At 41.1% G+C, this 26,445-nt stretch overlaps 2 long non-coding RNA genes across 2 annotated transcripts in view; one reads left to right on the top strand and one right to left on the bottom strand.

The window, feature by feature from the left end:
- Window positions 1-8,101, bottom strand: part of LOC144583516 (uncharacterized) — a 69,475-nt gene extending 61,374 nt beyond the window's left edge. The window contains exon 1 of the long non-coding RNA XR_013537324.1: window positions 7,834-8,101. This is a non-coding gene — a long non-coding RNA (uncharacterized LOC144583516). The remainder of the gene's footprint in view (window positions 1-7,833) is intronic.
- A 2,621-nt stretch (window positions 8,102-10,722) lies between these two features.
- Window positions 10,723-20,238, top strand: LOC140708007 (uncharacterized). Its single transcript, XR_013537322.1, has 2 exons — window positions 10,723-14,363; window positions 19,974-20,238. It is a non-coding gene; the product is annotated as an uncharacterized LOC140708007 (long non-coding RNA).
- The last annotated feature ends 6,207 nt before the right edge of the window (window positions 20,239-26,445 follow it).

The following is a 26,445-nucleotide window of genomic DNA, read 5'->3' as shown; positions in this document are numbered from 1 at the left end:
GGGGCACCTGAAGTGGAAAGCGTGGGTTACCTTCTAGGATTTGGCTCACGGGGAGCAAATCTAGTAGAGGCGCGCTATAACTTCAGTGTGTAAACTGAGAGTGTCCTTGTCCAGCTCTGTGGTGTCCATTTTGTGAGGGAGAGTGACCCAAGGCAAAGGCTGTGGTGATTTGGTCAGCGTGTCCTGAGTTAGGGTAACTCTGAGGGGACATCGCGAAGACCAAGGGCAGCTAAAAGCTGAGGGATCTCCATTTAAAACAGCCAAACCTAGGAGTGTATAGAGCTGTATTAAATTTAGAGGGTGCCAAAGGCAAAATAATAAAGTATCCTTAGTTTGGCAAGGGGCCCAGTGAAAAAGGGCAGAAGCCAAAGAATCTTAGTTACTGTTGCTGGCTGTGTGCTGGTGAACACTGCAACTAAATATCACGGACCATAGCAGAGGAAGAAAAAAAGTCACTTTAAACAGAGGCTTGGAAAATAGAGAGAAGAGCCTTTTGAGTGAATAAAATGCCCTTAACCCGTAGCAAGAAAACTGAACTTGAACCAAGATCTGCTGAGATGGCAGCTAGTTCAGATGAAGAATTTAATGGGCAAGAGGAAGATTTTCCTCAGCGCAAGAGGAAGAGTCATCTAGAGAAAATTTATCAGACCTCAGAAAATTTGAGTTAGCACAAGCACATGAATTCAGAATGAGGTAATTAGATCTGGAAAGAGAAAATTGCCCTGGAAAAAGAAGAAAGGATTGCCCAGAGAGACAGAGAGGTTGAAATAGAAAGAGAGAAAATGGCCCTAGAGAGAGAGAGAATGTCTTTTGAAATTAGGAGATTGGAACTAATGAACCAGAACAACAACAATAACAAAAATTCCAACTCTGAGGAAGCACAGTTGTCAAAATCAGATTTAAAGAAATTCCCTTCTTATAAACAGGGAGACTGTCCCGAAGCATTTTTAACTCTTTTTGAAAGGGCATGTGCAGATTTCTCTGTCAGAGAGTCAGAGAGAATGATAATTTTAAGATCTCAAATTAGTGGGTGTCTGGCTGAAGTCTACGCTGACATGCCAATCGATATAATTAAAAATTATTCAGAATTTTAAAAGATGGTGTTTGCTAGGTTTGGCATAAATGCAGAACAGCTGAGACAGAAATTCAGAACACTGTCAAAGAAACCAGATGAATCTTACACACAGCTTGATGCCAATGTAGTTAAATGTTTAGATAAGTGGTTAGCACAAGAGGGTGTGCAGACAATTCAACAATTTAAAAATATTATAGGGTTGGAACAGTTCTATTCCCTTTTACATGGTGAAATAAAATACTTGGTGAAAGACAAACGACCGTCAGAGGTTAAACAGGCAGCTGAGATTGCAGATTTCATTTCCCAAATTAGAAAGCCTATGTATTCTGAGGGAAAAAAACATGAGGAAAACATGGGAGGACAACTCTAAATATTTCAAAGGGCAAGTTAAGAGCCAGCAGAAATTGGGCGGCCATTTTGTTGGAAAACCTTCAGAACTGGGCCAAGCCAAGAGCCAGATTTTGGAGGAAAAAGAAAAATTAGCTGGAAAAAGCTCATGGAGTGAACAAATTTGCTTCAATTGCCATGAGAAAGGCCATATTGCTTCCCAATGTCATAAAACAAAAGAAAATAAAGAAATTTTACCTCAGAAAATGAATTTAAACAAGGCCAAATCGGTTTACTGTATTCAGAATGATCAGATAGCTTCCCCTAGAGAGGAGCCTGTTGTCATGGAAATGCCAGCAGAGGGCTCTACAATTGATACTTTTAGTGGAGAGGTCTCAAGTTATGACGATAATCTTCCTATTGCTGAAATAAGACACTGTCTATATATAAGAACTGATTCCCAATTATTTGAATCAGCTGGTGATAATATAGGAATATTTGAAAACAACTATTTAGCTTTAAGAGACACGTGCTCACAGGTTGTCGCAAACACGGGTTCGAAAACACGCGTGTAAGCTTGGACAGAGAGCAATCAGGAGTTTGCACATGCTAAAATGGGCTGAGTGAGTCCAATCTCAGCTAGCCTTGATACAACACTCCTTCTCGCAGGTCTGCCCACATAAGAACACCCTGGTACTCTCAGATATTATTGTGAAAAGGTCAAGTGGGCTTTGTAGTCCTTAGACTTAACTTGCACCACTGACAGGACTCTAAGTAAGCTAGGCCGAGGCAGCACTCTCAGATGACCCTATGGCAAGTGTACTGTTCAGGAAACCAAATGAGTTTTATAATCTTTATTTTATTAAAGAAAAAGCATGTTACTAAGTATCAAAGCCAAATTAAACCTAAATAAATAAACTAGCATTGTGCTGTTTAGTTACACAGATGTAGTGAGGCAAAGAAAACATGAAAAATATAAAAGAGTTCAAAAACCTTATAAAAACACAAAAAGATATTAAAAAGAATAAAAACAGTTCCAGTCTAGGAAATCATTAGTAAAAACAAAATAATCCAAGTAGGTTATAAAAAGGCTATAGTCCTCAGTGATCCTATAGAATAAAAACCCCTAAACAAAAGTAAAAATCCATTATATGTCCCATAGTCCTTAGAAAAGAAAAATCCAGTAAATATACCATAGTCCTTACAAAATTACAAGAGCATAGTCCATATGGAGTATTCCAGGAAAAGGAGTTCATAAAGAATATTCCATAGAACAGTCCATAGAAAATAGTCCATGCACAGTCCTTAGGAAAAATCCCATAAGTCCAAAAGTAATCCAGCAAAGCATAGGAACCAGTCCATGTAGGTAGGCCACCAGTCCCAAATGGCTGAAGAGTAGGTCACGAATGACTGAAAGGTCGGTCTTAGAAAGACAAAGTCCATAGGCAAAAAGTTCCTTTTTCAAGAGTAACTGGCAAGGGCTCATCGCACCTTCCCACGATGTCATCCAATCAGAGTTCGTTACTAGGCAAACAGTCCCGTTACATCACATGACTTCCTTCCCATACGCACCAGATGTTATTTGGGTTTTCTGTGGTTTATCAAAGAGTCACAACAATTCCCATCTATCTAATCACACAGAGTCCTTTCTCAGGCTTTCAGAATAACATTCTCTCTGCTCGCCTAGAAAACAACTTGTCAGCATAGTAAAGATACTTTATACAAAGAAACAAGATGGAACCTCTCTGGCTCATTTCTTAATTACAAAACCCATATGCCTTAAAAGATTTTAACTCAAAAACCCATCTCATCACACAGGTTACCCTTTGTCACCCTGATATTACACCTCAGAGGCACATTATTCCTAATGAACATATGACAATCAAAGGGATTGGAAAAGAAGTGGTAGTTTTGCCTGTAGCAGAATTTTTAATTCATTATCGAGGATGGCAAGGAAATTGGCGCGTTGGAATTTCCTCGCAAATATCTGCAGCAGTACTTATAGGGACAGACCTCTCAAAACATGTTAAGAGTGCGTTAGTAATTACTCGATCACATCAAGAACAAACTGAGGCAGCTGAAAACGTTACTGACTGCCAAGGGGGAGATGAAAATATACCCCAAGCTGAGGCATTTTCACTAGAAATACCACAGAAAAATATATTTTCCCAAGAGCAGCAAGCAGATCCCTCTTTAAAATGTTGTTTTGATAAAGTGGCTAGCAGAGAATTATCCCCTGAATCCCCTGAACGATTCCTTATCAAACATGGCTTGCTGTACAGAGAAACACTGATGACTATTTCTAAAGGGGGTCATGAGATTAGAAGCCAGTTAGTTGTACCAGACAAATATCGCTCAATGATTTTAGAAAGGGGACATTCAGACATATTTGCTGCACATTTAGGTATAAATAAGACCAAACAGAGAATAACTCAGAACTTTTATTGGCCTGAAATAGGAAAACAAATTAGAAATTTCTGTCAGAGAGGTGATGTGTGCCAAAAACAGGGTCATAACCGTGACAGGACTAAAGCTAAGCTATGCCCTTTGCCAGTTATCTCCACACCTTTTAAATGTATTGGAGTAGACTTTATTGGACCATTACCTAAAGTTACAAAAAGGGGAAACAGGTTTATTCTTACCATTATTGATCATGCCACAAGATACCCTGAAGCCATTCCTTTAAGAAACATTGAGACCCATACTGTAGCTGATGCCCTGGTAAACTATATGAGTAGGACGGGTTTTCCTTCAGAGATTATAACAGACTTAGGAACATTGTTTACATCCAAACTGATGAAGAGATTGTGGCAGATTTGTGGCATTAAACATTTAGAAACTTCTCCCTATCATCCTCAACGTAATGGGTTAACAGAGAAATTCAATGGGATCCTTATGAGAATGATTAAAGCATATTTAGCTGAGAACCCTAATAACTGGGACCAGAAATTACAATTACTTTTATATGCCTACAGATCAGTCCCACAAGAGAGTACCAGGTTCAGCCCTTTCGAATTACTATTTGGGAGAAAAGTGAGAGGTCCACTTGATCTAATTAAGCAAAATTGGGAACAGGTGGTAGAGGAAGATCCTCAAAATGTAGTCACCTATATAGACTCATTAATGAACAGCCTCAAAAGAAATCTAGAATTGGCTGCTGAAAACTTAAAAGCACAAAAAGTCAAACAGAAAGTTTGGTATGATAGAAAGGCTCGAGAAAGACAGTTTAAGCCTGGAGATGAGGTACTGATGTTGAGACCCATCAAAGGAAATAAACTACAATTAAATTGGGATGGACCTTACAGGGTCATTTACAAAATGAGTGACCTTAATTACATTATCGAAGGAGGTGAACACCTAGGCAGGAGGGTGGTTCATATAAATGCCTTTAAGCCATATTATAGAGAAGAAAAAATGTGCTTTTTGCAATCAAAGCAGCTGAGAAAGAAGAACATGATTTACCATTCTGGGAAGGAAGGGGTGAAACTAAGTTTAATCCAGGGGACGTGAAGATCAGCCCTGCTCTAACGATATAACAGCAGAGTGATCTAAAAGCACTGGTTACTAAGTATCAACAGGTTTTCTCAAGCAAACCTGGTGTAGCCAAGGGAGTGTTGCATAGAATAGAGACGGGTAATGCACCCGCGCAAGCTGTAACCCCATATAGAGTAACTGGACCTTATGTAAATAAAGTGCGCCAAGAGTTAGATGCTATGCTAAAAGATAACATTATAGTACCATTGTCTAGCGCTTGGTCGGCTCCAATAGTTTTAGTGGGATATTATAGAAAATTTATCCCCAGATTTAGTGAAATTGCAGCGCCTTTAACCGAGCTGACAAAGAAAAGGAGTGATGACCGCATCCCATGGTCCGAGGACTGCGAGGTGGCTTTCGGGAAGCTAAAGGAAGCTTTAACCAACCACTCCGTGTTGCATGCTCCAGACTTCAACAGAGAATTCATCATCTACACCGATGCATCTAACGCCGGGGTAGGAACTGTGCTGTGCCAGTGTGATGACAACAGAGACCAGCATCCCGTGTCCTACCTGAGCAAGAAACTCCAAAAGGGTGAGAAGCACATGTCTACCATCGAAAAAGAGTGTTGGGCCATCGTGTATGCAATCCAGAAACTGAAGCCTTACATCTGGAGAAGACACTTCATTTTGTGTACGGACCACTCACCTCTAATGTGGCTAAAGACAATGAAAGCCCAGAACAGTAAACTAATGAGGTGGGCTCTTCTTTTGCAGGACTATGATTTTGAGGTTAAGGTAGTCAAAGGGACTATGAACTGTGTCGCTGGCGCCTTATCCCGAAGACCAGAAGACGACGGATGATCTAATTTGGACTCTTGAAATTTATAAAGAAGTTTAATATGGTTTTAAAAGCATATAGTTATTAAAGTAATGTTTTTGTGTATGTATATGCAATTAATTACCTAATTGTAAGTATATTTAAAATGATATAATTGTGTAACTTTGTATAATATTTTATTGGTAAGTGTTATAATATGGGAAATGTATTGTTTAATGCTGTGTTCAGTTGTTTTGGGTGAAAAGCACCTTAGCTTTCCCCCACAAAACAACTTTTATAAGGGGGGAGGTAATGTTACGGTAGCTTGGAAGCCACCTGTCCGTCATTGCTGTAGAGGCATGTCATCTGCCAATAGCGTGACGGAAGGTGGGACTTAAGGGGTGGAGCCAGTGTATATAAGGGGAGTGAATGGGTGTGAGTGCTTTAGATAGGGACTGGTTAGGGACCGGTTAGGGTTCGTTATTGTGAAGAACTGTGCTATATAGTGAGGGTTTGTGAGAGTGTGTGGTACTTTATTAGTTATTGCCTTATTAATTGAGTGATTAAAGAGATTTACCATTCCTTTTGTTATTACCAATAAACACAAGTTTTTATTTTCAAAATCATTTATTAGTCTGAAGAGTCTTTTGAGGGAATGGTTGGTGGCAGCGTGAATAAAGTGAGTGTGTGAGAGTGACGTGGCACCTCCTTTGTGACGTGTGAGGAGACGGTCACAAGGATTATTAATCTTTTTTATCTCTTTCCAATTTTTCTTTAAACAATGTACATTCTACTCTTTCTTCCTTACCCTCCATTTCTATTTCTATCCAAATTAAATTTTTATTACCTTTAATAATATCTGGGATATGTCTAATATGGTTTGCTATATAATATAATTTTAATTGGGTAATCCAAGACCTCCCTTTTTTGTGTGTAACATACCATAATTTTTATTAATCTTCACTCATTTATTTCCATTACAATATCTGCCATTCTTTCAGTTGTTTTTCTATAATCTTTATAGGAAGCATCCAAAATATAAAATTCAATTTAGGAATTATTTTCATTTTACATAATGCCACTCTACCAAACCATGAAATCTTTAATTTCTGATATTCTTTTATCCTTCCATTTATCTCTCTTTTTAATCTATCCAAATTTATTTTAATTATTTCTTGTAAATTCCAAGTAATATTTATCCCTTAATATTTCATAACATTTCCCATTTTACCTTCAAATGTTATTTTTGTTTTTTTCTCCTCATCTGAATGATTTAACAATAAACTTTCTGACTTTCCCCAGTTTACACTTAACTCAGTTATGCTCTCAAATTCCTTCAAATGTAGTTTGAGCCTTTCTATTGTTTCAACTGGATTTTTAACCATTAATAATGTTTCATCAGCAAACAAGTTTATCTTACCATTCTCTTTGTTGTCTATCCCTCTAATCTGTTTATCATCTCTAATTATCTGTGGCAATAATTCAATTATCACTGTAAATAATACTGGAGATAAAGGGCAACCTTGTCTTGTGCCTTGGCCTAGGTATATTGTCTCAGCTATACCATAATTAACTATAACTCTGGCTGTATTCTGTGAATACAGTTGGTGGATTATCTGCCTAAAATTGGGGCCAAACCCTAAATATTTAGTTAATATCTTAAACGAACCTCATTCCACTGAATCAAATGCTTTAAATATGTCTAACGATATTACTCTGAGGTTAGAATTAGTTTTTTTTAGCTAGGTGCATTAAGTACCCTCCTAATTACATCTGACATTTGTCTACCTTGTATAAATCCATTTTGATCTTTTTCAATATATTTCCCCATAAAGCTATTTAATCTCTTTGCCATTATTGCCGTGAATATATTAGCATCTTGATTTATCAGTGATATGGGCCTATATGCTTCCATATTTGTTGGATTTTTATCTGGTTTCAATATTAAAACAATGAGTGACTCCATGATATAGTGGTGCCTTGCAAGACGAAATTAATCCATTCCATGGTTAATGCCATCTAGCGAAAATTTCATCTTGCAAAGTGTGTTTTCCCATAGGAGTGCATTGAAATTTAAATAATGTGTTCCTATGGGGGGGGGAGTCAGAAACCAAAAAAGTCAGCAAAAAGTCACTTACCAGGTACAGTAGACTGAGCCCTGCTCCTCACAGTGCCTTTGTAGCCCCAGAACAGCTGGAAAAAGAGCACCAAATAGCAGAGAGTCGGCAACCAGCAGGGCGGTGGCAGCCATTTTGTGGTCATCTCCGCTCCTGCCCCCCTCTCCCCGCCTCTCAGCTGATCAGCGCTGGGTCTAAGAGGCTTCCCAAGGCTTGCCTAGCACAGAAAAAGGCAGGGGGGAAAAGTGGGAAATTCAAAAATGGTCCTTTTCCCTGCCTTTTTACATGCTGGGCAAGCCCCGGGAGGCTTCAGAAAGCGGAGCTTTGCCATGGAGGGGCCTGCCCACCTCACCCCACTACAGCCAGCACCACTTTCAGAGGTTCCCCACCAGTCTTCTCAGCACCATCGAAAGACTGGCGGGGGACCTCTGAAAGCGGTGCTGGCTGTGGGAGGCGGGGGGCCCCACGGCAAAGCATCACTTTCAGAAGCCTCCCTTTTCTGGACTTTGCACTGCTATATTAACTATTACCAGCAGATAGAGCATACTAACTGTATTCAAAGGTTCAGGGATTTGATTTCGTTTCTCCTTAACTGGATTCAGAAAGTGAAACCTAACAGAAAATTTATTTTTCAGTCCTTCAATCTTATTTAAAATACCAAATGCTTAACTTATTTCACAGACTGTTAGGCTCTTTCTTATTTTTTTATTTCATTCCATACCCTGTTAAATTCTTCTTCTTCTTTTCTTTCTTTCTTTCTTACACCTGGCAGCCCTCTAAAAACAAATTTCCAGCTTCAGCTCACAATAGTTTCCCCGGCAACTTGATAAGAGTGTTCGACTAATGCTTTTACAAACACAGCCTGTCCATTTAAGCAGTTTAAAAAGCCTTCTCCGTTAGCTGTGGTGGGAAATTCTCCCACAAGATAGATAACTCTTCTCCTCCGCTCCTCCTCCACACAAAGCTGCCGCTCTTTATTATTGTTTTAAGAAAAACAAACTGCTTTATAGTCCTCTCCTGTTGCCACAAGGATTTTATAAAGTATTTAAAATCACCTACATATCAATGAGCTTTTTTTATGCTGCCTCATGTAGTTTCAGAGTAAGAGTTCCGGGATTCTTAAGTCCAGGACATGCCCCTCTGTATTGTGATTTCTGATGTCCGATTTGTGACTGTGGCATTTGCCCAGATCATGAATATTAATATGCTATTTACATAGACCAATGGGAGTGCTGGAGGGGCAGAGTCACAAGGTATAAGAGACTCAGCAGGAGGAAGAGGAATTTACATAGACATAGAGAGGGTTCTAGAGATAGGGAGTTTGAGGGAGAGTTGAAGGGTTTGGTGTAGTTTTGAAGTTTGGGCAGGAGAATGGTGGTTGAGGGTGGATAAAGAAGGATGTTTGTTTAAGAGTTAACAACATTGCTTGTTCTTTCAACACCTGTATCAATAAACAATTTCTATTCGGTTCTTTTAAAATGATATATGGTCTGGACATCTATTATTAATAATAGGGATTGTTGATGAAATCAATTGGTGGCAGCTGAGGGGCACATAGCATGAGCTCCTAGTTTGGTGAAACAATCAGGGGCCACATGGAATTGGGACAGTGACCATTGATTCATTTCCATAGAAATTGTCCTATTTTTTCTATGTGGAATTTAGAGGGGCGTTGTTGACAAAAGATGGCATAGATCACTGGTTCCTAACCTTGGGTTACTCAGGAGTTTTGGACTGCACCTCTCAGAAGCCTTCACCACCAACTGTGCTGGCTGGGGTTTCTGGGAGTTGCAGTTCAAAAACATCCGAGTAACAAAGGTTAAGAACCACTGGCATAGATCACATTAGCTGAGGAAAAAGTGAAGGTGCCTTTGATATTGTGTGTGGCATTGTTAGGTCCTGAAATTGTGTTGCCAATATAGATGTGTGGGCAAAGTTGTCATCTGGGTTTGCGGCAAGGTTTAGTCTCCCTGTGTGTTGTTGTTTTGTGGTCCATTGTGAGTTAGTAGTTGCTTGAGGTTGGGGGGTTGTCTGTAGGCAAGTATGGATCTCCCACCAAGGACTTTGGAGAATTCAGTGTTCTTCTCAAGGATGGGCTAGAGATTACTTAAGATGCGTGTGAGTGGTCTGAGTTGTGGATTGTAAGTGATGACTAGCCATGTTCTGTTGTTTTTTCCTCTGGGTCTGTCTTGCAGTAAATTATTTCTGGGTATGTGTTTTGCTTTTTTGGTTTGTTCCTTAATCATATGTATAAGGTGGGTCTGAGGGATACATTTTGTAGATCCTTGAGTTTGGCGTCTCTATACTGTGGGTCAGAGCAGATGCGATTGTATATGAGGGCTTGGCTGTACACAATGGATTTTTATGTGTTCAGATGGAAGCCCAAAAAGTGTATGTAGGTATATTGATCTGTTGGTTTTCGGTACAGTGTGGCTTTAAGATGTACCATGGTGTCTAGAAAATGCTTAGATTGTTCCAAGTAAGGTTGATGTTTGGGTAAAAGTCATTGAAATCCTGGTGGAATTTTTCTAGGGATTCCTTTCCATGGGTCCAGACTAGAGATGGGGGCATTTGTATTTGTATACGAACATTCCCCCACAGGTGGAAATAATGAGGGTCCAGCCCCATGGGGCCAGACTGTCCGCTCACCATTCCACCATGGACGCACGCTCCATGGAGCCTTTCTATCGTGGCATTGTCCTCAATGGATTTGCCACTCTACAACCTAGCAGAGATGCTTGTCATCCCGCCTCCTGCCAGGAGTGGCTAATACATTGCGGACAATGGTGCGATAGGAAAGCTCAGTCGAGCGTGCATCCGCAGTGGAATGGTGAGTGGACAATCTGGCCCCATGGGGCCTGACCCTCGTTATTTCCACTTGTGGGGGAATATTCGTATTCATATAAGAATACGAATACCCCATCTCTAGTCCAGATCAGAAAAATGTCATTATGTATTTCAAATAGAGAATGGCTTTTGGGTGTAGCAGTTACAAAAATGTTCTTCCAGGGCAGCCATGAATATGTTTGCATATTGTGGGGCCCTGTGAGTGCCCATTGCAGTTCTATTGATCTGGGGGCAAGTTTTGTTGTCAAATGTTAAGAGGATTAGTTTGAAAGGAGAAGGAAAGAGGCAGACTAGAATTTTCCTTGGAGTGTGATGAATAAAAAATACCATGCAGTTAAATTGCTGGTTTTTATAGAACTATACATCTTGAAGCAGAACTTAAATCTCTGTCCAATCCATATGATCTAGTTACTGAAGTTACTCATTATTATTTTGATTGTCGCTTCAGTCATGCAATAGTCAATCTCATTAATGAACCTCATTGCCCTTACCAACAGGTGTGAAACTATACTTGTTGGTTCCTTCTAGTGGCCAATTCTGCTATTGCATATAGGAAATGCTCAGAAAAATACAAAAAACAAAACATATGTTTCTCCCTTTGTTATTTAGGATTGATGAAAGAATACTATAAAATCTGATGTTATCCATTCCATTTGAGAAACATATGTGTTACGCATTATACCTCAGCAACATAGGTACTACCCAATACACCTGGAAGTAATTTTGTAACTACATTAAATAGTGCCCAAATAGTAATTAATCACATGTATATCTCTTTGTAGTTTAATTGTATTTATTGTGCTGGTTTAACTGATTATTACCCACCTTGTATCCCACATGAGACAGACGGATGGGCGGGTGGATGGACGGACGGACAGACGGACAGACAGACAGACAGACAGACAGACAGACAGACAGACAGACAGACAGACACTCTGTCAATACTAAGGGCCTGTGGTAAACCCATCCACATGTCTGGAGAGTCAAAAGCTACCTACCCCATAACTTCTAGATGTTTTGTTTGATCAAAAATCATGAATGGACTCAAATACAGAGACCAAAATATGCTACTACCAAGCACATAGCATTGAACTTAATAGGGTTTAAATTATATTACATGCATTTTTATGGGGAATTGTGCTCTAAAATATCATTATTCTTTGCAGTTCTGCTTTGGGTTCCTTCTGCCAGTACAAGAACCAAATTAAAAAATAAAAATTCTGGCAGTAATTTTGAGGGGGGAGGAATTCCCTAGTAAAACCTATAGCTTCTTAGCGGGGGCATTTGAGCTTTTGTTAAGTGGAGGAAACATCTTAATATGCTCAACAAATCAACTGTGGCCAATAAATCAAGGATTTTCATTCCCTCCTTCTTTGCAAAAGAAACCCCACAGGAATAATTAAGGATTCTGGGAAGAAGGATGATATTGAAAACTCTAATTTATGTTCAATTTAGTCAGTGTACAACATATATTATTGCGTATAAAAACGTTTGCTTGAGATCTTTGGCCAAATAGTTTTCAGCTTGCACTTTGTTTAATTCAAACAACATGCAGCTCCAAAGTTGTTGGGGAATCTAGTTTTGGAAGTAATTAAAAATCCAAGAACAATTCTGCATGAATTAATACCTAGAAGTCTTAGTCCATTTCAGCACAGCTGTTAAAAAGGTATAGCACAATCCCATACTTGCCTGTCAAGTAGTAAGAACTCAGGAGTAAGGCCATGAGGCTTACTTTCTGATAAGAGGGCACCAGACTGTGACCTTTGCAGAGCAATTCATTGAGAAGACAGAGTCCATGGTGCAGAACATGTCAAATCCATAGGCTGACCAGTTTCATACCAGCAGGGTAGAAGCATGGGATGCTTGAAGGAAAATAAGAATACAAGCTACAGCACTGATGTAGTTTTTCTCATTGTAAAGATATATCAGCACTAAAGGGATGTCTTTGGCATGCCCCCTTTTTTTGCTGTTACCATAACCGCAGCAACATTTTTATGGCACATATGGCATTTTGACAATTTCGTATTAAAGGGCAATATCATCAGGCCTTTTCATTATATTTTGACACTGTGCCTACTAAGCACCTAGTTTTCCAGCAGTTCCCATGTCCACTATGATGTAGATGACCACCTACACATGATTGGAAAGGAGGATGTAAACCATCAAAAATGGAAGTAAATGAAAACACTTATTTGCATATGTGATGATCTGAAGGAGAGTGGGATTTGTAGTCAGAGAAAATGGAGACTGTTAGGTTCAAAGTGACATGATTTTAAGGCATTGGAATGTGTTAGGCCGTGAGACTGTTTTTCAGATTTACTGACTGCCTGGTACAGAGAGAACTGTGATAACAAGGCATGGACAGAGAGGCCTCATGAAACCAAAACGCGCATACTGTCTTCATTGGCAACAAGATAACACACCTGGGTTTCATGAGAATTCTGGGTGGAGAGTCGTGTTAAACGTCTTTGAAGTTAATTAGTTTACAGCTGTTGGGCATAATGGAGAAGGAGGTCTTAGACATGTAGAAAAGATGAATGATGGGATGTGTTTGTACCTTTTTTGAATGGATTGTGTTATGTGATAATTTGCTTACAGAATGTAGCAAGGAAAAGCGGTTTGTCTTTTTAAAACCAGAAGGAGAGGGAATAGCCCACCTTGGAAGCTACAATGATTACTTAGCTTAGTTTTTAGTGTTTCTTATTTTAATAAGAAATAGCAGCTTTATTTAACCATTGGATTAACTATTGGATATGTTCATGCTATTACTTTTGCAAACAACTGTTTTTCTATGAATCTATATTTTCTTAATAAAAATAATTATAAACTCAACTGAGGACTAGTCTCTTGAACAGCAAGGTTACACTTAAATCCAGTGGATTGGAATAGGTCACTAACTAGCTACTAAGAGAGGTCCTACCTTACAGAGCTGTTGTGTGTCCTAAGGAAGCACAAAGCCCATGCTTAAGTGCTTTAAGCAATAGTTTTTTAACAGTCAGGCTTGTCCATAGAACAGATGTTATGCACTTCTGAGGCTTTAAGGACCTACCTCAGAGAAATGTTGGTAGATTTGTGTCCACAGTAACTCCCTGTCCAAACCTTATACTCTCTTTAGGGAGAGATGAGTGTTATAGCATAAATCTACAAGTGCTAATTTATAGGCACAGATAAATAATCAGAAACATTTTTCATAATTTAAATGTAATGCATTTCACTCAATGGGGAAGACGAAGGACATGTAGCTACCCTCCCCTCATGGTTCTCTTCATTACCATCTATGATGGGATTATTGGTTATGGAGTTAACATCATGTGTTTAATATTTGTAAAGTGGTTAGAGGATTAACAGAGTCTTGAAAAACTGCAAAACATGAGCTTGCATGCTTTGAGAACAGTGTAATGCCAGTATCACTGTCTTGAGATAACGAAGGCAGAAACGTACCATATTGCCCTTGAAAATTCCTTGCATCTGGAATAGAGCTAATTAAGACAACTTAACTGGCATAGTTAGGGCCAATTAAAAGAAGCTATATGATTGGTTGATCTTTGGGACTGCGGAATGCAGAATGATGGGATTTAAGGGAGATAGCTAGTAAGAATTACACCCTCCATCTTGAATCATCATTATGGAATGGTCATCACCATGCCTTGTCATGTTCATGCTATGCTTTGTGCTGTCTGCTATGGAGAACTCTGTATGTGCTTGTGAGTATAGTTGGCCAGATTTAGCTTCATTGTTTTATGTGGGAGAACTCTGCGTTATGCATATTTTACCCGATGACGGTTTTTGTAATTGATGTTGAATTACTGGAACATTTGTCATGCTTTGATACTTTTTTTGCTTTTTAATGAACATATAATATTTGAACCAAGCTGTGGTTTATTTGAACAGCAGTAAGGGGTCTGAGGATGCTCTGACATTTTTGAAACATTTTGAGGTTACTTTAAGTTTTATGCAAAGTTGCTTTACAACCCAAAGCAACAACCTGCTTGTGCATATTTTCCCTGAACACCCAGGAGTAGGGACTCAGAGTGTGCTAGGGAAGAACAGGCTACACCATCAGTGAGTGCACTGAGCTCCTGGACATAACCCATTCAGGTAGAAGAAAGGCAGTGTGACAGACTGATGAGAGCAACCGCTTTGTGTAACCCAGAGTAAGAAACTCTCACATCATCTTCTGCCTTTCACCTGGAAAATTTAGAAAATCAAACAAATGGTATTTTTGGTGGTCTGATTTGGCCCTGAAGCCTCCAATTACAGAGCCTTGATAGATGCAGTACCCTGGGTTTTTTTTGACAGAGTTACAGAAAATGCTCGTTTCCTACTTCTACTAATATTTCTTTTCTGAAAGAGACTGAACAGAACCTACATTTTGAAATTATGAATTTATAAAACCTGAAGCTTGTCTTTTGTTTTTCTCATGGCAGAGTACAATTCAATTACCTCTACAGAGATGGCAGACATGCATTGTGCAAAATGGCAGGAAGTTATTTTTAATGCTACTGCTTTGTATTTGGCATATTAATAGCTCAATTTCCCCTTCATGGATTGCTGCCCTGTCGTGGTGAAGGGGCTTGAGTAATTCAGAGAAGCTATGGGCTATGCTGTGCAGGGACGCCCAAGACAGACAGGTCATAGTGGAGAGTTCTGCTTGTTTGTTCATCTGGGGGTTTCGGAGGCTCGGGCGGCATGGCAGAATGGGACTGAGAGTCCGGTGGTGGGGCCAAAGGGACTGGTGCTGGAGGTGCAGGAGGCAGAAGTTGAGGGAGTTGTGTGGGTGGACTAGCAGCCTTCACCTTAGATTGGTAAAGGTAGTGGCAATCCTAACAGCTATTCAGTTGTTTTTCATTGGGTTCCACCTCCATATGCACTCTAGCCTTCTCCTAGTTTGCTTCATTGATCACAGCTCCTGGTTAAACCAGAGCGAAGGGTGATCTCTGCACTGGGGAGGGTTTTTAGGTGCAATCATGTCAACAGCCCTAGTGGTGGTGGCAAGCCATCTATCAACCAGAGCCTCAGATTGGGGGCTAGCGAGTCTACTCCCACTCAGCTGTGATACTGGAGAAGGCACAGACACCAGCAGCAATCCCAGACACATATTCAGAACACTAGTCAAGTGTCACAAAGCAAAAAGCCTTGTCATTACTGTGGATTCATCAACCCTCACTCCTCAAATCCTCATGTTTGCCATTGAGAGAAGGCAGAGATCCTCCCACTCTAGTACTGTCAAATAGGGTTTGGAGCAGGCTGAGACTGAGGCGGGACCAGTGGTATTCATGTGCCCCTTGGTTGCTGGTTCTATGGTTAAGACTGTTCTAGAGTTTGTTTCTTCCCCATCCCCAGTTCTAATTAAGCTCTTGTTGCTTAAGCCACCATAACATCCATAATAATTAAAATATTTGAAATATGGATTAAGGGAGGAATTAATTATCATACTTTCATCTAATTCAGCCAAATTTGCTGAATTTGGGGCAACCAGGCTGCCCACAGCCAACCCTTTGACGTGAAGGTAAAACTAAGTGTCCAACCAAAATTAATTTTTCTCCCAGAATAATATCCAAAAAATCTAAAAGAAAATGTGTGTGTAGATAGGTAGAAGGCCAAGCTGATGATTTCAACAACAGATCTAGCTCCATCATATGGATGTATATAAGGAATTAACATCCATTGTAAATAAGCATGTAGATTTGCCAACTTGTTGAATGAAATGGATAGTATCCCTAAATGATATATGGACTGAGCCACAAAAGGTGCCAGGAAAAAAAATCTGAATATTGAGCTAGAGGTTCTAAAATGGAACCTGAACCAAATTCCATTAATACATTAAAAAGTCTGCACTAGGCTGTTTCCCTTCACTTATGAGGCAGATCATGGTGTTCACAGACTTGGCAGCCATATTTCCTCAGTTGACATTTAGGCATCCCAGTTGTCTGTGGCTGCATCAAACTGGCACTTGGTTCACACATACATGGCCATCCTTGGAAAGACCCAGACTTCTCGTGAGGCAGATCAGGAGAAAGGTGATTGATTAGGAGAGGGATCAATTGCACTCCAGGCCCTCTCTTACCCCTCCACAGTCCCCACACACACTTACCCTCCGGTCTGCCTGCCACAGCATTTTGCCTGGTACTGCCACTGGGCAACCAGTTAGTGCCCTTTGACTTGGCTTTCTTTGGCTGTTCTGCTTTACCTTGGTGCACCTTGGAGGAGGGGAGGTCTGGTTACATCCACATCCTCTGCTGTCTACTTCTGCTATGTACGCACAAGAGAAATGTGTATGATATATCCATTTTGAGAATTTTAACTAGGCATTCATTGTAGATGAAGTGTTTGCCCAAATGGAAGCTTTTCTTCCAAAGCAAATAGCAAGAATTGAGCTGTTAATCCAGAAGATGACTGCAGTAAGTAATCACAATTCTTTTAAACCTTTGCATTCTCCTACTTCCCCTAAATGCTGAGGTTTCCAATTTATTGTACCTCCCACACATATGTTACTTAACTCTAACAGTCATTCATTTGCACTGTGTTTATATAGTCTGGCCCTGAGACCAGCATTTGCTCTCCTAACTCAATATCATCTTCTTTGACTATCAGATGATATTGAGCCTTTGAAAATGAAAGGAACTGAATCCTACAAATACATAAATGCAAGGGCTATTTTCTCCCACTGAGTTGCATACTTATTTTAATCAGAAGGTATTTGCTACAGTACCATTATATAACACAAACGTCTTCTGTTCTTAGGTTTAGGTTAGAATGACATAGAAGAAAGTTGCACTGGAACAGACTTGGTAGACCTCTAAAATGTCCTTCTGGTGTATCAGTCCTACCATTGCTAGCTTTTCTTTTGTTCTCAATTCTGTGCCTCTTTTGGAGAGGTGGGTCTCTCTGAATCCATCCTATCTTTCTTCAGAGCTCTCTCACTTGCTTTATGCATAAAAATCAAAACCTTTTCACCATCATGATTATAAGTAAATAACTGTAAACCAACTAGAGAAGCTCATATGTTCCTTTGCAAGAGAGAGAGAGAGAGAGAGAGAGAAATCCCACCATCTTGGCAAGCAATGATATTTGTTGCCAACTCTCTTTTCTAAGAGCTGGGCTTGAGTCACCAGGTGAAATGATGCTGATTGATGGTTTTCCAAATGGCAAGCCAACTTCCTGTGTGACAGTAGGGTGTATGTGTGTTCTGTACCATCAAGTTGAAACTGACTTATAGGGACCCTAACAAGGCTTTCAAGGTAAGTGAGATATTTAGGGAGTGATTTTACCAGTTTCACACCCCAGTAAGTTTCCATGGCCAACTGAGGATTTAAGCCCTGTTAGTAGTAGGATTACCTAGCCTTCATCAAAATCATTTTTGACAGGTGCCCCGCCCCTTTGAGGCAGAACAAAGGGTCAAAAATCGACCAAGAACCCTCCTCCTGGGTGGGCAGGTCTTTAGGATGCTGTAGGAGGTTGTTGAGGCCATCGTGGACCTAAAGGAGGGTTTGATAGATACGGGGGTCCCCCATGACCAGACCACAGCCTCAGGAGTGCCTCCCGAAGTGATGTGTCACCCCTGTAGGCCAAGGGGGCAAGATTGAAGTGGTTTGGCTAGGAAAAGGGTGGCTGTAGGGCATGCCTTGGCCTGCCCTTAGGCTGCCAGGGACTGAAATTCCATAGTGGTTGCTGGAACACCACAGCGGAGATTTCGGGGCCCTTCTGCACATGCATGCTGCTCTTTGCAGAGACCGGTGCAGCTTGAAGAAGATGGAGGACAAGGAAAACCTGATCCCTGCTGTCACGACCCAGCTTCCAGTTAAGGAGAACGTGGTCGGCAGACAGAGAGTAATTGGAAGTCTGAGTACCCCTAATCAGCTGGGTTGAGTCCTGGTGACTTCAGCCAGGGCGTACGACAAACTCCTTCTTACAAGTCTGCCCTAAAAAGATACTTGCTTACACTTAATAAAGTTCAGCAAGAAGTTACACATGAGCTTTGTAGTCCTAAAATCTGCATGGCTCAATTAGGTAGGACTCAGTAGCTTATTGTAGCCTTGCCTCTCCCTCTGGGAATGGCTGCAACAGGCTTCACTGTTCAAGAGACCAAAAGATTTATAATTGATCTTTTAATTGAAAAAAGATAGATTTACAGAATAAAGTCAGTTTGATGCAAAAGCATAACAATAAAGCATTTCCAAAGCTTGTTACAATTACAGTTAAGGCAACTAATTCCCTTTTGATTACAAAAGCTCTAAAAATCTCTAAAAGCTTCCTTGGGGTAGGTAAAAGGCATAAAGCTCCCCTCTTCCTCTTTCCTCAACTCTCTACATCTTCCCAAGTCTTTTCCCTGGCACAGGACAGCAGGAAAAAAGATCTAGAAAAATCTCTGGTTCCATCAAAAGAAAAAATAGGAACAAGATGGAACACTGCACATGGCAAAAGTTCATTTTTCTATCTTCTAGGCACCTCCTGTCTTCTTTGTCTCCCACACTGTTATCCAATCACAGTGTAATGTGGTACAAGCAGTCCCCTCCTCCTCCTCTCGTGAGAAACAGGTGTTGGTTTTTCTCCATCCTTTCTCTTCTCCGCCATAACAAGTATCTGGTCTTCTTATCTTGTATTGGCTTGTACTGGCTTAAGGAAAAACATTCTCACAGCCCTCTGGATTAACATTCCCACCATACAAATTCATTCTTACATAGAACCAATATGGATTCCATTTTACATTGTTCACAACTACATATCCCATCTACATTACATGGTTTAATCCACATATTCACAACCATGACACCCGGAACAAGCCAAAAGGACCAGGTGAAAGCCAAAAGGCGCTTGAGCCCCCAAGGCTACTACCAGGGGTTTGTGGGTTTTCCATGCCCCTGAGCCCCTCCAAGTCTCAGGGAGAGGCTGCCTGAAGAGACAGACAATCCAAGAAGAAAATGCAGGTCTGCAGAAGACCTATTTGTATTCACTACAAAGACAAAGCAGAAATCGAAAAGCACAAGAAAGCCGGACTGCACACTGATGTGGGGTGATGAGACGGATGCTGGGCTTGAGTGCGATTGTGGGCAATGGTTAAAAAGAGCTTTACAGAAGCCAATTGGTGATGCCCTAAAACCAACAGAGGTCATGGGTGGCTGTGTGCTGGTGAAACCGGGCTTTGCGGGGAATGCCGACAGTCCCGAGGAGCAGATGAAGGCTTTGAGAGTGCTACAGAGGACCAAGTCAGACAGGTAGGAGCATTTTCTAAAAACTATAGTTATGGGGTATGTTAGGGCTTTTAAGCTCTTTAAAAAAACCTTACTAAAAGCTTGTTTCATTCTCACCCACAGGAGAAGGCTTGGCATGATTAGGATGATGGGCTTGAGTGCAATTGTGGACAGAACTGCCCTGAAAACAGCAGACAACTTTGTTTCAGCCTCACCCACCGGAGAAGCCTCGGGCTGCTGAGGATGAGAAGCTGCCCTGTATGAATATACAGCCTGTAAATATAGACTGTGTTGCATGTGGTTCTACCTATGCAGCTTGTAAAGCTAATCTGTATGTCATGTGTTTCTACTATCCATGAGGCTTAGATGTTTGCTTTACAATACCCTAGTAATATACTGACATTTAATAAATGCTGTGAACAAAAACAGCTATTTCAGGAGCAGAAACTAGAATTAAAAAATTCAGATTAACAGAATAAAAGTGGGGTAACCTATCTGTGTCATCATCCCCTGGATTACCATGACTGATTATCTGTGGATTTTATACAACTAATTCTTATACCCTTCTGGGCCACCACCCTACAATATTTCACAGTGGCTCTGGACCTTTAGGGAGGATTAAGTTCAAGAGGTGGTGCTGGAAGGACATGTCTGATGCCTGTTGGGGGTCTTTTGGGGCTCTGTCTTGTCCCCATATGATTTAACATTTACATGAAACCACTGGGAGAGGTTGTCCAGCACATCCATTAATTTCTAGATGTGCTGAATTACAGATCCAGCAATCCAATTGATGGCTACAAATTGGTGGAATCTGTTGTGAAATGTATATGGAAACTGCTAGGGTGATTTTAAAGCATGGGTTTATTTTTTGTCACTAACCTTGGATCTTTCTTCTTTTCGCCACCGCACCCATCCCCAGCAGCATATACACAGTTCAGAAACTTCAGTGTTTTCTATCAAGTTGCATCCAAAGTATATCAAGCCTAATACAGTTTTAAAGACATGTGAGATATTTAAGGGGTGGTTTTACTAGTGCCTCCCCCAATTGTGTTTCCATGACTGGGTGGGGATTTAAATTAAGCTCTCTTGAATCCCAGTCCATCACTCTATCCACTAAACCATACTGGCTGTCTTAGAAACTTGTAGTACAAGTTATCTCTTTCTGTTGCTTTCTTGGAAGCAAAATTGTGTATTCCATTTGCATCCGTGGATCAAGACATAGGGACGGCTATCAAATATAGTTGTGTTAGATTCATGAGAGTCTACTGAACTGGAAATGTCAGCTGAATGATGCTTGGGCCAATTCCATGCAATACCAATTTTCTTCTTCTTTCTCTCTTTTAGCTGCTAAAATTGCAATGAAATTTAATCACAAAATTGGCCATTATTAAAGCAGCTGCAACAGATGGATTCACAGCTGATTCATGAAAGACTCTCAAATCCCATTGTCCTAAAGCTTCCAACGATGCTGTGATTTATTATGATCAGCTCATCAGCCAAAAACAGTCCACTGCCGAAGGCAAGGAAACCTGAAATTATTTTCATGTTGTCACAGTGGTAATATGTAGTCGGTATGCAGTTTAAGGACGAATTAAGCCAGAATAGTAAGACGTAGATAGTTTAAACGACCTGCTCAGATATATATTATACTAAATCATGGTTTATTTTGACATGGCAAAATTTCCAGGCCACCAAGGAGTGGGGCAGGCCACATTTGGACCTGGGGGCACACATGGCCTACAGGCCATACTACCCTCACCCCTGCAATAGAACTAAGTATGGTTTCCTGAGTTCTTTGGAGGGAAACTAGACTATAAATGTAATGAATAAACAAAATATAAATATTGAAAGGAAGATTCAGCACTCCCTGGGCGCATGGACCTTCAATGCTTTAAGATGTACTCTTTTTTCTATGCTGTAGATGTGACCAGGGTAAGCGTGGATTTGAAGATACAAGTCTGCTACCATTACATGGACTTTGTGCTGAAAACATTTTCCCTCCAAAATCTGAGGTCTTGGTGGTTTCATATCCGAGGGCTTCCCTTCAACATGGGCCCCTCCCCCTTGCTGGTTTTTCCCTGGTCCCTGAGAGTACCTGCTGTAGGTTTCTTTGGGCTTACCCACAGATTTCCCCTCAGCACCTAAGGGCTTCCTTATTTGGGAAATAAAATCTGCGATCTCTGCCGCTTCTGTCACCGATTTAGGTTTCCTCTCCCTCACATGGAACTTTAGTTCCCCATGCAGGACTGAATAAAATTGTTCCAGCGCTATCAGGTCTTTGAGCTGCTGGAAGGTCTCTGTCCCCTCCTGAGACAGCCATTTCTCTAGCAACCTCACCAGTTGGGCCCCCACTTGGGTAAAAGTCTGCTCTGGTTTTTTTGTGAGTGACCTGAATTTTTGCCTCAGCTGTTCAGCATTTATCCCATGCCGGGCAAACACCAGTTTTTTAAACTCAGCGAAGTCCTTCAGCAGTTCCACTGGCATCTCTGCATAGACTTCTGCCAGGCTGCCACTGATTAAAGATCGCATAATGGTCATCTTCTCAGTTTCCCTTACTGAGAAGTCCACAAACGCTCTTTCCACGAGGGAAAAGAACACCTCAGGGCAATCTCCCTTGTGGTACACAGGGAATTTCTTCAAGTCAGTTTTAGACAATTGGCCCACCTCAGAATCTCTATTGTTATTATTGTTCTGGTTCATCATTTCCAATTTTCTTAACTCAAACGCCATCCTCTCTCTCTCCAATCTTTCTTCTCTTTCCATTCTCTCTCTCTCTAATTCGAATTGTCTTTGTTTCTCCCTTTCCTTTTCCTCTTTTTCCATTTCTAATTGTTTCATCCTAAATTCATGCTGTTGGGCTAGGAGCATTTTTCTGAGTTCTGAGGTCAGTTCTCCCGCGCTCTCATCCTGCACTGAGCCAAATTCCTCCTCAGAACCTTGGTCTCCCTGTGGTTCCCTCACTTCCCCCATTTCTGCCATTTGGCTTCGAGTCAAGGGCATAATCCCCCCAAAACAGGCTGCCTTCAAACGTCACGCCTCAAAATAAAACGACGACTTTTTTCCTTTTGCCTCAGAAACAGCCTTCTATAGACTGCTGCTGTCCCTCCAGCACCAACTTGCAACTGTTGCCAGACAGAATTCACCCCCTCTGCTAGGCCTCTCAGCAGACAGGCTAGATCCCTGTTACTTCACGCAGCTTTGCCTCAGCCCTTTCCCGCCAAAACGGGTTGCCTCAGAGCTCCCTAATCTAGTCCCCCAATCTGAGTTTGCACGTTCTTCCTCTAGCCTACCTCCCCGTGAGGTAAGCCTAGAAGATTACCTACGCGCCCTCAGATTTTCCCTGACTAGACCCCCCTTGCTCTGGGCACACTTGCCAAGGCTTTGCTGGACCACTGGACAACTGGACCAGTCGTATCCCACACGCTGGACACCAATCAATGTGGCAACCCCAGACCTACTGGAGTATCCCACCATGTAGTTATGCTGCCACCAACCATTCCCTATAAGGAGTCACACAGACCAGGAATGGATTTTAATAAATAAAAGAAAAAGGTTTATTGAAATAACAAACAGGGTAAATAAAAGGATCAGGTAAATAGGATACAGGAACTTGGTATAGTCTTAATCATACCCATGCAACAGATTGGTTCCCACTGAACACTTTAAGGTAACGCACAGACCCTGAACCTATCAGTTCTGGCTACCTAGATAGAAACCTGAACCTATCAGGTATGTACTAACTGACAAACAGTTGTACCCAGTCTGACACACAGACTCCAACTCTCCTTCTCCACACAAGCTCCCAATATATATACAGTACAGCTCCTCCCCCCTGATGTCCCGCCTTCCACTCCCCATAGGATGGAACTTTCCCTCCAAACCCATGACAGACAGGTACCATGATCTTAGTTTTTTTGATGTTGAAACTCTGACCATTTTTTTTGCACTCTCCTCTTTCACCCTCATTACAAGGTTCTTTAAGTCCTCCTCACTTTCTGCCATCAGAGTGGTATCATCTGCATATTGGAGGTTGTTGATATTTCTTCCGGCAATCTCGATTCCGGCTTGGGATTCCTCTAGTCCAGCCTTCCGCATGATGTATTCTGCATATAAGTTAAATAAGCCGGGGGACAATATACAGCCTTGTCGTACTCCTTTCCCAATTTTGAACCAATCCGTTGTTCCATATCCAGTTCTAACTGTTGCTTCCTGTCCCACATACAGGTTTCTCAGGAGATAGACAAGGTGGTCAGGCACTCCCATTTCTTTAAGGACTTGCTATAGTTTGCTGTGGTCCACACAGTCAAAGGCTTTTGCATAGTCAATGAAGCAGAAGTAGATATTTTTCTGGAACTCTCTGGCTTTCTCTAAAATCTAGCACATGTTTGCAATTTGGTCTCTAGTTCCTCTGCCCCTTCGGAATCCAGCTTGTACTTCTGGGAGTTCTCGGTCCACATACTGCTGAAGCCTACCTTGGAGGATTCCGAGCATAACCTTGCTAGCGTGTGAAATGACTGCAATTGTACGGTAGTTGGAGCATTCTTTGGCACTGCCCTTCTTTGGGATTGGGATGTAGACTGATCTTTTCCAGTCCTCTGGCCACTGTTGAGTTTTCCAAACTTGCTGGCATATTGAATGTAGCACCTTAACAGCATCATCTTTTAAGATTTTAAATAGTTCAACTGGAATGTCATCACCTCCACTGTCCTTGTTGTTAGCCAGGCTTTCTAAGGCCCACTTGACTTCACTCTCCAGGATGTCTGGCTCAAGGTCAGCAACTACATTGTCTGGGTTGTCCGGGATATCCAAATCTTTCTGATATAATTCCTCTGTGTATTCTTGCCACCTTTTCTTGATGTCTTCTGCTTCTGTTAAGTCCCTCCCATTTTGTCCTTTATCATGTTCATCTTTGCACAAAATGTTCCTCTAATCTCCAGTTTTCCTGAACAGATCTCTGGTTTTTCCTTTTCTGTTGTTTTCCTCTATTTCTTTGCATTGTTCATTTAACAAGGCGCTCTTGTCTCTCCTTGCTATTCTTTGGAAGTCTGCATTCAATTTTCTGTAGCTTTCCTTATCTCCCTTGCATTTTGTTTCCCTTCTCCTCTCTGCTATTTCTAAGGCCTCGTTGGACAGCCACTTAGATTACTTGTGGTTCCTTTTCTTTGGGATGGTTTTTGTTGCTGCCTCCTGTAAAATGTTACGAGTCTCTATCCAAAGTTCTTCAGGCACTCTGTCCTCCAAATCGAGTTCCTTACATCTGTTCTTTACTTCCACTGTGTATTCATAAGGGATTTGGATTAGATTATAACTGAGTAGCCCAGTGGTTTTTCCTACTCTCTTCAGTTTAAGCTTGAATTTTGCTATGAGAAGCTGATGATCAGAGCCGCAGTCAGCTCCAGGTCTTGTTTTTGCTGACTGTATAGAGCTTCTCCATCTTTAGCTGCAGAGAATATAATCAATCTGATTTCGATATTGCCCATCTGGTGATTTCCATGTATAGAGTCGCCTTTTGTGTTGTTGGAAAAGAGTGTTTGTGATGACCAGCTTGTTCTCTTGACAAAAATCTATTAGCCTTTGCCCTGCTTCATTCTGAACTCCAAGGCCAAACTTCCCTGTTGTTCCTTTTATCTCTTGGCTCCCTACTTTAGCATTCCAGTCCCCTAGAATGAGAAGAACATCTTTCTTTGGTGTCAGTTCTAGAAAGTGTTGTAAATCTTCATAAAATTGTTCATTTTCAGTCTCCTCAGCAATGGTAGTTGGTGCATAAACTTGGATTATTGTGATGTTGAAGGGTCTGCCTTGGATTCATATTGACATCATTCTATCATTTTTGAGATTGTATCCCATTACAGCTTTTCCCACTCTTTTGTTGACTATGAAGGCTACTCCATTCCTTCTACGGGATTCTTGCCCACAATAGTAGATATTATAATCATCTGAGCTGAGTTCGCCCATTCCTGTCCATTTTAGTTCACTGATGCCCAGGATGTCGATGTTTATTCTTGCCATCTCCTGTTCGACCACCTCCAGCTTCCTGAGGTTCATAGATCTTACATTCCAGGTTCCTACGCAGTATTTTTCTTTGCAGCATTGGACTTTCATTTCATTTCCAGGCACATCCACAGCTGAGTGTCCTTTCAGCTTTGGCCCAACCACTTCATTAGCTCTGGAGCTACTTGTACTTGTCCTCCGCTCTTCCTCAGTAGCATGTTGCACGCCTTTCGACCTGAGGGGCCCATCTTTCAGCATCATATCTTTTAGCCTTTTGTTTCTGATCATGGGGTGTTCTCGGCAAAGATACTGGAGTGGCATTGCCATATCCTACTCCAGGTGGATTGCGTTTAGTCGGAACTCTCCACTGTGTCCTGTCCGTCTTGGGTGTCCCTGCACGGCATATCCCATAGCTTCTCTGAATTACTCAAGCCCCTTCGCCACGACAAGGCAGCAATCCATGAAGGGACATCGGTATTTATATGATATTAAATGTTCAAAAATAGACACCCTAGAGGAAATTCATGTGTCCTTTAATGTGCATCAAAATATCAAAGAGGCAGCAAGTATATTAAAAGACAACAATAGTGTTCACTCCCAACAA

The sequence above is a fragment of the Pogona vitticeps genome, chromosome 6, assembly GCF_051106095.1.
Source record: "Pogona vitticeps strain Pit_001003342236 chromosome 6, PviZW2.1, whole genome shotgun sequence".
In the NCBI taxonomy this organism is placed as follows: Eukaryota; Metazoa; Chordata; class Lepidosauria; order Squamata; family Agamidae; genus Pogona; species Pogona vitticeps.
Note: the sequence above shows the minus strand (reverse complement) of the source record. Positions and strands in the feature narration are given on the sequence as shown.